At 45.7% G+C, this 12,257-nt stretch overlaps 1 protein-coding gene across 3 annotated transcripts in view; it reads left to right on the forward strand.

Moving 5' to 3' along the window:
* The first annotated feature begins 408 nt into the window (after window positions 1-408).
* The window catches only part of LRRC3B (leucine rich repeat containing 3B), a 97,016-nt gene continuing 85,167 nt past the window's right edge, over window positions 409-12,257 (forward strand). The window contains exon 1 of one of the 3 annotated variants that reach the window (XM_011974815.1): window positions 409-988. The gene's annotated coding sequence lies outside the window, so the exon portion shown is untranslated. Of the gene's footprint in view, window positions 989-1,452; window positions 1,618-1,834; window positions 2,113-12,257 lie in introns of those variants that run through there. The other 2 variants (XM_011974818.1, XM_011974819.1) reach the window with 2 other exon arrangements.

The raw sequence follows: 12,257 nt of genomic DNA on the forward strand, positions 1-12,257 counted from the left end.
CCGAAACTTTGGGCTTCCAGAACTGCAGGGGAAACTGATTCTGAGATCTGACAATGGAACCTGGGGCGGGAGGGGGGTACCTTATTCATAATCCTCCCTCACAATAGAGGAGCACAGTACTCGGCACCCAGTAAACACTCATTTGTCGAATTGATTTTAAGCCTCCGCTTTTCCCCCAAGGAGGGCAATCAATCTATTGCACGTTTTGCTCCTTTCACCAGTTTAATTCAGCTCTGATCTCAGTAGTTAGAAAAATGGGGGAAGGAATGGGGCCATAGACTGCTGCAAGTAGAGCTGTGTAAGGGGGTGCGAGGAAGGAAGGCGAGAGCAGCGGAGGGAGTTAATACTCCTACCTCAGCTGGTCTCCTGCAGCCAACGCTCAGCCCCCGCCCCCTCTCTCCTTTCCGGACCCCCCAACCGCGAAGCGAGAGAGCAGCGCCGGGCGAGGCGCTGGCTGGACTCTGACTGTCACGTTAATTCCCTGCTGCTTTTCTAGTCCCCAGCCGCCTCGCCCCTCCTCCCTCATCCCCAGGCTGGGTTTGGAGGCGATTTCCCTCTAGTGACTGAGCCGACTGCATCTGGGCAAGCGGCGCTTTGCCTCTCTCGCGTCTTTGTCTGCTCTTCCTGCAAGGCTACGGCGCCTGGAGCAGGGTCTGCAGCGGCCGCCGCAGCAACGCGAGCCAAGTCGTGCCCCGCACGGCAGCCCGGGGCCGCACCCTCGCTCGGTGGCGGCGCCCGAAAACGCCAGCCGCGCCACGCACTGCCTGCGTCCCGCGACCCAGCCGCCACGCACCAACCCCGCCGCCTTCGCCCGGAGCCAAGCCCGCCGGGCCGGCCCGGTCCCAGGTGGGCAGCTCGGCTTGCAGCTGGTTGGAGGTGGCGGCCGCTGCAGCCCTGGCAGCGCGCACACCCCTAAGCATACGCACCCAACGCCTCCTCCCTGAGCCACGAGGATGGAGCAGCCACCCCGGCCCGGGACTGGCGCAAGGTAAGGTGCAGCCGCCTGTTGCTTTTCGCAGCGCGCGGGATCATCCCTCTCCCCGGGTACCTAGGCCGTCCCTCCAAGGAACAAGTAGAGAACTATTACCTCAGTTCTAAGCCATGCCTTTCTAAGCCCCCCCGATCCCTTTTGCGCAGACCCTGGGAGAGACCTCCTCCTGGAGAGATACAGTCGACCCTCTTTGCTCCTGTTCAGCCGGCTGCTATACAATAGTCTGCAAACTTTTGTGACCCTTCCCTGCGCGGTGCTCACCCCGTGCTGTGCAAGTTGCAGGTTTAGTTCTTGCATTCGCCCTTCCCCCAGCCCCTCTTGCCATATGCATCTGCCCATTTCTCTCTGTGTGTTTTTGCCAGTCGACTTTTCACTCCCCGCAGCTCTGGCTCCTGAGGCGAGGGTTTGGGACCCAGCAGTGGTCATCCTGCCTCTAGGAGCTCGGTAGGGACAGGGAAGATGAAATAAGAGAGGTGGGAGGTGGAGGATGGCTGTGGCCACCCCTGAAGCTTCGTCCAGCGCGATGGGAGTCAGTCCATCCTTGCACACGCCACCCCCAACTCGGCAATGAAACCTTTGGAGTGGCTTGCGGCTGTGCGCCGTGGGAACTGCAAGTGCAGATATGGGTGGGTGAAGTAAGTGGCTCAGGGAGGGAAAGGCTGCTCGTGCGGTGGAGGAGGAAGCTGAGGGTCGGGTAGATCTGCCCACGGTTGAGGGAAATGAAAAGGTACTGCTAATGTGGATGAGGGGCCAGCCCTGAGAGGCCATCTGACGAAGAGGAAAAGGGATTTGAGTCCGGAGGGCGCTGGCCTGGGTATGTAAATACAGATGGGGGAGGGGCTTGGGTACCTGGGGGCGCGTGGAGACAAGGAATGGAGCCCTGGAATGCCGGGCCCTTGGGTACTTGGGAAGGCAGGCTGCTCAGTGCCTGGGATGGGGCGATCTCCCTCCCCATAAGCAAACAAACCTCCCCGAGAGAATCTGAATGCGTTGGCATCTTGGGTGGTGACTGAATAGTCAGATCGCGGACCAGGGATGCTTCTCCATGCTCTAAGAGGACCATAGTCTGCTCTCTTCTCTGGCACCCGCTTGCTTCTACGTTCCTTCACCTCCGCAGCCAGGTCGGTAGACCCACGCCCACCTTCTCTGCCAGGCGCTCGGGAGTCAAGGTTGTTTCCGCAGCCGCAGTGTAGGAAGGGGACTCCTGCCTCCCAGGGGGAGACGTGTGTGCGGGGTAGAGGGGAGTCCCCAGCGCCCGGCGAGTAAACAGGGGTCCAAAGTGGTTGGAGGAGAGCGCAGGAGCGGAGGCTGCGGTGGGAGCCACTTTCCCCCGCCCCTCCACAAATCGCACCTGGGCGGAGCGAGGGAGTGGGGGGAACCCTGTGCTGCGCCTGGGAGGCTGGGGAGCGCAGAGCTGGAGGGCGCGCAGGGAAACGCAGAGCTAGGAGGTGTGGGCCTCGGGTGAGGGGAGACCCAGCTCTTAGACCTGGGAGCCCAGGCAGAGGTGGATCTGCCCACCTTGCAGTTTCCAGGTAGATCCTTCTGGTGGTTCCAGATGCTCTGGCAAATGCAGGAAGGGGAGGTTCTTTTCTCCTGTGCACCCCAGCAATCTGGAGTGCAAGACCGTTTGCGGGAGGGGGCTTAGTCAGCTGTTTCAAAGAGGCAGCCTCCCCTCCCTTTTATCCACCTAGCCCCCTATTTCCGGGTGGGGGCACAGTGACTACCAAGGACAGTAAGCACCTCACTTAACCCTTCTCTCCCTGAGGAGGTGTATGCTCCTCTCCCAGAGGTGCCTTTGGCTGAGAGTGGATCCCTGGTTCTTAGTAGCCCTATAGGGAAACATTTGGTTGGGTGGGTTTGGAACCCTGTACAACCTTTAGGTCCTCCCTGTTCAGACCTTCCACGTGCAGGCTTTTCTTACTTTCTCCGCGGGTGCCCTACTCCTGCTCCTTTGTACCAGTTGGGAAAAAGCAAAATTCAGAGCAGTTCCTTTTTCTGGGTCCCTCGCCTTGGCCACATCGAAGGAAACGTCGACTCGCCAGGGCTCCCGGGAGAAATCCCGAGGTCAGTCCCTCCCATTCCGGGGCACCCCTGGAGCAGGTAGCTCCCTGCCTTAGCGGTGGCAAACTCCAGAGCCCCAAGGAGCAGAACGGGGATTCCCTGCGCTCAGGCTCCTGGTGCAGTTCCTGAGCACAAAGGCCACACCCTCACAGGTCAGGCCTGGTGAGAGAGCCGGGCTTCTTCACAAGCACCTGGATACCTGAGGTAGGATCCTAGACTTAAAACTCACACTCCATGAGATTTAGCTCTGACCCCCGCCCCGCCCCCCACCCCCTCGCTGGGCTCATTTCTTTCTGAATGCTTATCTGTCGCCTGAATTTGCGCTCTGGCCACTTCTTTTTGCATGTCGAAACAAGTTAGAATATGTCCCTTGGTAACTTGAGGAAAGACTCCAGATCCACATCAAGGTGGGTTTATTTCAGGTTGCTGAACCGTGCTGGGGAGACAAATAGTAATGTAACAATCAGCGCTAGCTAGCGGGTGTGGAGTTCTTACTCTATTCCAGACACTATATGTGATATTGTGTATGCTTGTGTTAGATTTAACCCTCACAACAGTCCTGAAAGATGGGTAGAGATACTTATCTCGTGTTATAGATGGGGAAACCCAGTATTGAAGAAATCAAGTTATCTGCTTATTGGCATTCAGCCAGGAAATGGTGGGGCTGATTGGTCTGGTGAGCAGAGAACACTGAGTATGTCCCATACTCCCAGCCCTATTTGGTACTGAAAACCCTTTGTCTAGAAGGAAGCATGAGTGAGGCCCCTAACCCTTTACTCCAAACTGCAGGGGCATCCGATGAGTGCCAGCCCTGGCCTGTGAGCCCCTGTGACCAGAGTATTGGGAAGACTGATGTTGCATATCGCCTGTCTCAAAGTTTGGTGGGGTGCATCTTGGTATAGTGGAATACTAGTACTGTAAATCGATTTACAAAACTGGCTACTGGTACTGGACTTCTCTTCTGAACCTTTCGTAGACATTCTCTTTTTAAATAGGAAGATAAATGGAAGGAGGGATCCAAATATGAACAGGGATTTGCTCTGTGGTCAAGAACTAGAGGCAGTTTTATGTAGCAATTGTATTCGGCAAATGAAAGCCTCTCTCTGAATTGAGTGACAGAATTAGAGCTAAGAGGAATCTCAGATATCATCACACCCAATCCAGACTCAGGGAGGAGATTCAATGCTGAGCTCAAGGCCGCTTGGTGCATTTGTAGCGTAACTAATGCTAGAACCACTGCCTTTTGACTGTTGCTCAAATATGGTACCATTATACATAAATAAGTTATGCTCACTTCCGCTATTTTTTTAGCATCTTAAAATTAATTAGGACAATAATTTTTATTTTAAAAAGAGTGTTTTGCTTATTTTCCCATAAATGCTTCTCAATCAGCATAACCAGAAAAACTCTATATCATATATAATGAATAAGCTACCACAAATGTGACTCTTTTTGTAGAAATAAAAATTTGCAGAATATTTATAAGTCTTCAGATCAACAAAAATTAGCTATGCAAGCCTCCTCTGGATGATTCTAAATAAGATTAAGTGATTTCTAATGATTTCAGCAAAGTCTTCTGTTAGATTGAGTTGCTTCATCCTTCCATACTTCCAAGTATTTGTGAAAATAATAGGGAATTTTTCCTATCACAGGAAACATTCTTTTGAATACAATGGCATGAATTATTGGATTTCTCGTGGATTTTTGACTTTTCATTAAAGTTTATGCTGATGTAAAGCTGAGGCAACACAATATATTTCTGTACTTGAGGCTCAGAAAGAGGAAAAATAGTTCTTTGTCACTTCCAATAATATTTATCACTTCCTTGCCTACCTAGCCCCTTCAACAAAGGGGGCTTTCTCCAGTCACTTGAGGATTTCATACACCTTTAAGCATTTCATGAGACAAAGCTCTAGTTTCCAAGAACACCTCATGTCTTTTCTCTATAGTACCAGGATGTCCTCTCTTTGGAGACAAACTAACACAAAGTCAATAGTAATATTGACTATGACTACAGTAATAGTCATAATCAATAGGGGGGATAGAAGAATCCTGTTTTTCAGAATCACATCAGCAGGGCAAGAGTCATAGACAGATGGTGGAAACCTGGTGCCTTTTATGTCACCTGGAGTAGGATTTCTATCTCTAATGCTGTGGCACACTAGGACCTAGGTCATCCTATAGTGAGGGAGGTGGAAGAAGAAAAGAAGAGAGTGAGTCAACATTATTGTCAGAGGAGGGATGGGTGGAGGAAGATGGAGGTGAGGCTTGGCTGCTGAGGGACCCAGGTGTGACCAAAATGCCCACAGAGATCCAGCATGCACTAAGAGCTGCTCCCTCTTCTTCCTTTTATTCCTACCCCCAACCTCAGTCTGCCTTTTGTGTCAGGTCGACTGTTCTGAATCCCCAAGACCCCAGTTATCTCAAGGGGAAGCATTCATTTTCCAGAGAATTCATTAGAAACCAATTTTGTTTTCATGCAAGTAGGAAAAACTTGCACAGCTGCCCCACTCTTCAGGAAGAGCCATTCAAAACCAGATCATCCAGAAGGGTGACCTTCTGGAGGTGGGGATACCAGCTTAGTTGAGTTGCAGCAGTGTTAAAGAAAAGAGATGTAACACTGAAATTAAGTGTGACAATATCCGAAAGAAATGGTTTCTGTCCCAGGGACCACAGGAAGGGGAATCCTTTGGAACCTGGGCAGACATTCTGGTGTCCAGTTCCTAGTTTATTCATGGGAGCTGTATCCTTATCTTACTTATGTGGTCCAATCGCCTCTACTTATTTTATTGTGGCTTCTATGTGGTGCAGTATCAAAAGTCCTACATCACACATCTTCTGGGGAAATTCTTTGGGGTGTGCCTTTATCTTAAATCATATAAATATGAGTTTGTTGACTTTAGAATAACAATTACTATTAAGCAATATGCTCTGAGACAAAGGATATGAAAAAATAAAAACTTTTATTCAGAACACAATGAATAGATATGCTTATACAATACACAGTATGAGTTAAAAGTCTTGGGTTAGATATTTGAAAATAAAAAATAATCAAGATTTAGAATATCTGATCTTGACTATTTTTAATAGCAAGAGAAGCTAAATAATAAGGTTCTGTAGAAAGAGTTTGAAGAAGATACTAAAAAAAAAAAAGCTGAGAGTAGGACCTGAGAAGCTTTACCCTTATTGATTTTATTTTAAACAAATATAAAATATCTTAATCTATATTTAGATTTGAATAATCCATAAGATTAATAAATTTTGTATTTATTTTATTATCTGCCGATTGTGACTTTGTGAACTTTATTTGATAAGTGGTTTGGAGTCATGATGGAAGCTCTTATACCTTAGATGTTAGTATATATCTACATATACTTTATAAAAACTTAGTGAGTTAATACATCTCAACATGACAATGACAAACGAAATGGTCATTTCATATGAGAATGAAATCTGGAATCTTCTCAAAAGCTGATAGGTTTGAACATACTATTTCTCCACCACAGCTGGTAAGTTAATAGTAAGAGCCATATAGTTCTTTCAAAATAGATAAAGGAGTAAATACTTAAAAAAAAAAAATCCCCCCCAAATAAAACCAGATTTTATTCTTTAGGAGAATAAATGAACAGATTAGGAAAGGTTATGAAATTTACAGTTTCATTTTATCCTAAGCTCTCTCAGCTACCTTTTATGTTAATACTTGTCCAGTGCAAATGTCACTGCATTTTCAGACAGTTTAAAAAAATGCTTTAGATGCCTTTCGTTAGAAATAAAATGGAAACAAATATTACAAATATGTGAAGCTATCCTCAACCATGGAGTAATATTTGACAAAGTGGTAAGTATGTTTCCAAATACAGATTAGTTTCCTTTTATTCTCTTTTCCTCCTCTACCACCCGCCCCCCCACCCCATCTCCTTCCTTCCTTCCCTCCCTCACTCCCTCCTTCCCTCCCTCACTCCCTCCTTCGCTCCCTCCCTCCTACCCTTCCTTCCTTCCTTCCTTCCTTCCTTCCTTCCTTCCTTCCTTCCTTCCTTCCTTCCTTCCCTTCTTCCTTCCAATTTTAGGTCATTGATAGAAGAAATATTCAGTAACTTACTGGGAGAGACTGCTATAATAGTTCAGGACAAATATGTCCTCTGGTGAGGGCCGTGCTGAAGGCACAGTGCATAGTTCTCTAAAGCTAAAGCACAAAGGTCATGAGGTCTCATGGCTTTCCCCTGAGTCTTCTAACCTGAGCTCTGATTTGGAGAAATAATCATTGTATAGGCCTGCTACAGAGGGCTCCCCCTGTTAGCAGTGACTAAGCAGTATGCTTTTCCTATGCTGCACTGGGAATTTATGCACTGAGAAGAGTCCTGGTCCAGGCTGCTGATCTTCCCTAGATGTCTGGCCATCACGGATTATTAAGTGGAATACTTTTCACCCTTTCCACAATTATATTTAAGCTTAGAGTTTCAAAGCTTTTATTTTCCTGCTACTATGTGTTGTGCGGTCATTTATTGGAGTGGCCAGTTTGTTATTTTAACTGTGGCTCGGAAACAGTGTCTGCTAGTAAACTGAAAATGATTCCCAAAGGGAAGATGTACTGTGGACTGTTGATACCCAATGCTTCCGCTACAAAACCTGTGAAAGGGGTATGGTGTGTGGCCAGCCAAGTCAGGAGGGCCAAGCTAGAGGCAGCAGACAACAGCACAGAAAGGTGGGAAAGGTGGGGGCAAGAAAGAGGAGTAAGAGAAGCATGGCAAAACAAAAACAAAAACAGCAACCACAAAATACCTACCCAAAGGAAGAGAACCCGATACTTAGCACAGTAAGACTAAGAAATACCTGATAGTAAACCTAAACCAAAGGATAAGGGGGGAAAAAACAAAACAAAACAATAAGAATAAGAGAAGGCAAAAAAAGAGAATGGGAGTAATAAAGACTGAAAGAAGAGGCTTATAAGGAAAAGGAATGCACTAAATAACACCGCATAGCATAGATAATTCACAGGCAGCCTAGCTCCCCAGCCAGAGGACAAGGTCTCTTTCTCACATATCAGAGTGCCACATTAGTGTGGCTTTATCAATCTCCAAGCCAAGATCTTCTCTGATTTACTCCATGGTGCACTTTGACAGTCTGACAAAGCCTAGGGGCCCTGGAATGGTGTGTTTAAATGCATAAAATATAATACATATGATTATAGCACAAACCAATTTTATTGAAATATCTGTTTATCGACTTATAAAAGAAACCACTGTTACTAATGTATGTGCTTCTTACATAATGCCTCTATAACAAGATCTTGTAGTGGGACTAGTGGCTAGTATTGTTTCGAAGTAGGAATGGCCATATATGCTCCTATGAGATAACTATGGCAGCTGTATTGTGATATGAAAATATTTATATTGGTGACTTAATCACTAGTACTGCTACTATTGAGGTTTATGGCCTGTGTTCAAAATGGAATGAGATGGTACATTGCCGTTTTAAGCTTCACAAAGTTGCGATTTTTTTTTCCATGCAGGTTCATGAATGCGTTGAATTCTATTGGTAGATGCCTTGGAGGTCTCTGACCCCAAGAACTCCAGACAATGGCAACCATATAATTTATCATTTCCCACTGGGACACTTTGGCGAATGAAAGGGCTCTTAGTTGTTTTTCCAAGACAGTAGGTATAAATTGGGACAGGCCCAGGCAAATGGTAATACAGCTGCTTTAGCACTCTGGGATCTTCTAGCGGCGTTAGCACTTTGGGAGCTTCCTCCCCAGATCAGTTTTCACTTCTCTGACTTGGGAAAGTGGCTTTTTCTGCTCTGTTCTTAGGGATCAAGACTGTGGATAGTGGTATTGGAAAGTAGAGAAGACCTTCAGCTGGAAAAGGATCCTTTATCAGGGCCACAACCAAGATATGGGATGCCTTTGTGAGAAATGAAAAATGGGCTTCCTTGGAGCAAAAATAGCCTCCTGGATCCTGGCCCGATGAACCCTGGCTTGTGTTTTAGCTCCCAGTGGCCCCCTTGGCTAGGTTCACTGTAGCCTTGGCCAATATCACCTGAAATGAGGGTGAATTATCAGACTCCATTGCATTTCAGCCAAAAGTTTCAACTCCCCCTTCAACAATTTCTCTTGAGTAGACTTGCCAAAATAGTTTTTAAAGATTCACTTCGTTTCCCTTCCCACTTCCCAGTTATCAGGAAATGGCTTTGGCCCAGGCAGGTAGATGGAGAACCATGGGAAAAGGTCAGGATCTGAAGAATGTTTAAAGTAGATAATAAGGCCTTGAGTGATAAAGAGGGAACTGTGGTCATGGAGTGTTTTCCTAAACAGATGGCTCATGTTGTCCAGTGTTGGAAGAAGATAACAGAATGTCCCTGCTCCTGGAAATTAGCATGTTTTTGTTTGTTCTGTTTGATGAAATAGAACCTGCTTAGTAGAAGAAAAAAACTCTTCTAAGAAAGCTTTTGACTTTGCAGGGGTGGCGACATCTCAGAAAATGCCCTCTTTATGTGTGTATAGACTATTTGGGAACCAGGCAACCTAGTTCTAGTTCCAGTTCCAGCTTTGACTCTAACCATCTCTGTGGCACTGGTGTTACGTCAGATGTTCTGGGCTCTACTTCCCCAGTAAGAGGAAAGTTAGGAATTAAATGATTTCTAAAGTCCTTTTCAGTTATATGTGTGTATAATGTCAAAGATGTGTCTGACATTGTTTTATTTTTACTCCATATGATGTCTTCTCTGTTTAAGTTAATTCAGACTCATTTCTTTGCTTAGGTCTTCCAGCCCTTACATGTTACAGATCCAACAATGATAGATGGACACTCTACAGTCCTGAGGGTCTGTTACACCTGGAGCACTTCTGGGAACCTACAATAAAAGGATGAGGGGGAGTGACACAGAGAGAGAAATAGCTGACCAGTAAAGGGACAAGGTACAAAGGGGTGAAACAATTGATAACTTTTCTTGCGGCAATAATTGTCATGTAGGCAAGATATAGGAAGATGAAGAAGGGTTCCTTAGATTTTGACTATGTGCTTGTGTCCAACTCTTTATAAGCATACGATCATATCAGTCTCTGCTAAAATCCTTTAAATTACTCCTGCTTGCATATAAGAGGATTGCATCCTTAGTATGGTTTAACAGGTCCTTGTTTAGCAATGGGCAGGTCTACGCAAACCTATCCCAAAGTTCAAGGAAGCTGAGAGACTGAAGAAAGAGGCTGACAAATCTAGTTTATCAGAAAGAAACCTACAATTGGGACTTAGGAACAGAAGTCATGTCTGTATGTCAGGCGATAGCGAGACAAGATGGTGGATCCCTGAGCCATTACCCACTAGACCCAGGGTTTACATATTATAGGAAAGGGATGATTCCGAAAGGATTTGTAGAACTATTGAATATGGTAACATCAAATTTGTTTGACCTAAGGGCAGGATTTATAGTACGTAAGTACCCGCTCTTACACAAGGAACACTAGATAAGTGGAAAATCTTAGAGGCCTTCCAGGAACTGAAGTTAATCAGAAGTCAACACGGTGGATTAGCATCCAAGATGGAGCTGCTTTGGCCTCCACAGTCCTTTGTCACCTGGCTGTTACCTGTCACTTTATGTGCCATTTTCCTTGGCATACCCTGTGCCCCGGTGTGTTCGAACTGGCCCTCTCCAACTCTGTAATCAGATATCACGTTGGCATCATGAAATCAGCCATGGTAGGAGGATTTGCACCACTGTTTATACTACGAAGCAAGCATTTTCCCTTAGAAAGCTGGTTGTAGAGTTTACAAGCACATACTGCTGCCCCTACCCCACCAAAAGACTCGATGCCCCTGCAACAGAAAGCACTTTTTCACATCTGCCTCCGCCGCCATTCCCTATTGCTGACAGTTTATCTGTCCTCCCCTCTCTTCTTCCTTTCTCTTCTTCTCTCTCTCCCTTTCTTCTACCTAATTATTCATCCACCTACACACCCACTCATTCATCCAAAGGTAGCCTGACTACGTTCTAATTAATCTGCCATTTAATAGCTGAGTGAGTGACTGTGGGAAATTTTTCTAACCTTTAGTATGTCTCAGAGTATGTCTCAGTTTTCTCTATGTGAAATGGGTATAGTAATAGGTAGTTGTGAGGCTTAAATGAATTAACATGAACAAGGTGCTTTTTAACAGTATCTGGCGCATGAGAAGTACTACTTAAGTCATTGTTATTATTATTGAACAAAATATTATTGATTGCTTACTGTGTACTCAGCACTGAATGTGCACAGATGAAAGCAGGTTTGTAAAACAAGCATAAGAAAATGTTCAAGAACCCTGAACAAAGCCTGATTATCCCAGGGGTATCAGAATTGACTTCACGGTCAATTCTTCGTGGAGCCAGGTCCATTTGAACCGAATCCTGGAAGAAGATTATGTATACCCACCAAATTGATAAGACAGATGGGGTTATCCCAGGAGGAGGGAAAGCACAGACACAGGAAAAGGGAACAGAATAATGACTTGTTAGGGTTTTGTGTAGCTGAGCATGAGGTCACAGACAGAGGAGATCTTTGATCAGCTCTGGGTTATGGCAAGATCTTCCAGGAAGTGAGCTGCAGTCTCCTTTTAGTCCTTTTTTTTTTCTCCTGTTGCCTGCACCAGTGTAGGTCTGAACTTTGGGTTTTCCAAAAGGTGTCAGAAGTCCATATTTTCATGTGTAAGATCCTAATGTTTGGTAGAACCAATTCATTTAAAACATAGTAGAACTAATTAAATTAAAAACAAAATAAAACAAAACAAAACACATATGCAGGCTATACTCAGCTTTCCACAGAAAAGTGGAGCCCTGGGTTTCCAGGCTTGGTTAAGGATGATAAGCTCTGCAGTTGAGATTTCTGATTTTGAATATGATTCTGCCATTAGCTGTGTGACCACAGGTGAGAGTTTCTTAAGCTCTCTGAGCCTTGGTTTTCTGCCAAATGGCTATATTTCTTGTCTTTCATACCTTGCTGTGAGGAGCTTTTTGGATGATGGAGATAAAAGTCCTTGCAAAGAATCAGCCAAGTGTTAGAATTCTTCCTGGGTCCTAGCATGCTGTGGCAGAGCCACACACTCAGTACAGCCCTCAGCATGGTTTAAGTCACCCAAAGACACCTGAATGTCCTCACCTGCCTTGTTAATTTTAACAATAGATGGGGGAAGAAAAACGTAGGTGTATTTTTCCCCTTTATTCTGTTAAAAACATC

This window comes from Mandrillus leucophaeus, unplaced genomic scaffold, assembly GCF_000951045.1.
Source record: "Mandrillus leucophaeus isolate KB7577 unplaced genomic scaffold, Mleu.le_1.0 Scaffold149, whole genome shotgun sequence".
NCBI lineage: Eukaryota > Metazoa > Chordata > Mammalia > Primates > Cercopithecidae > Mandrillus > Mandrillus leucophaeus.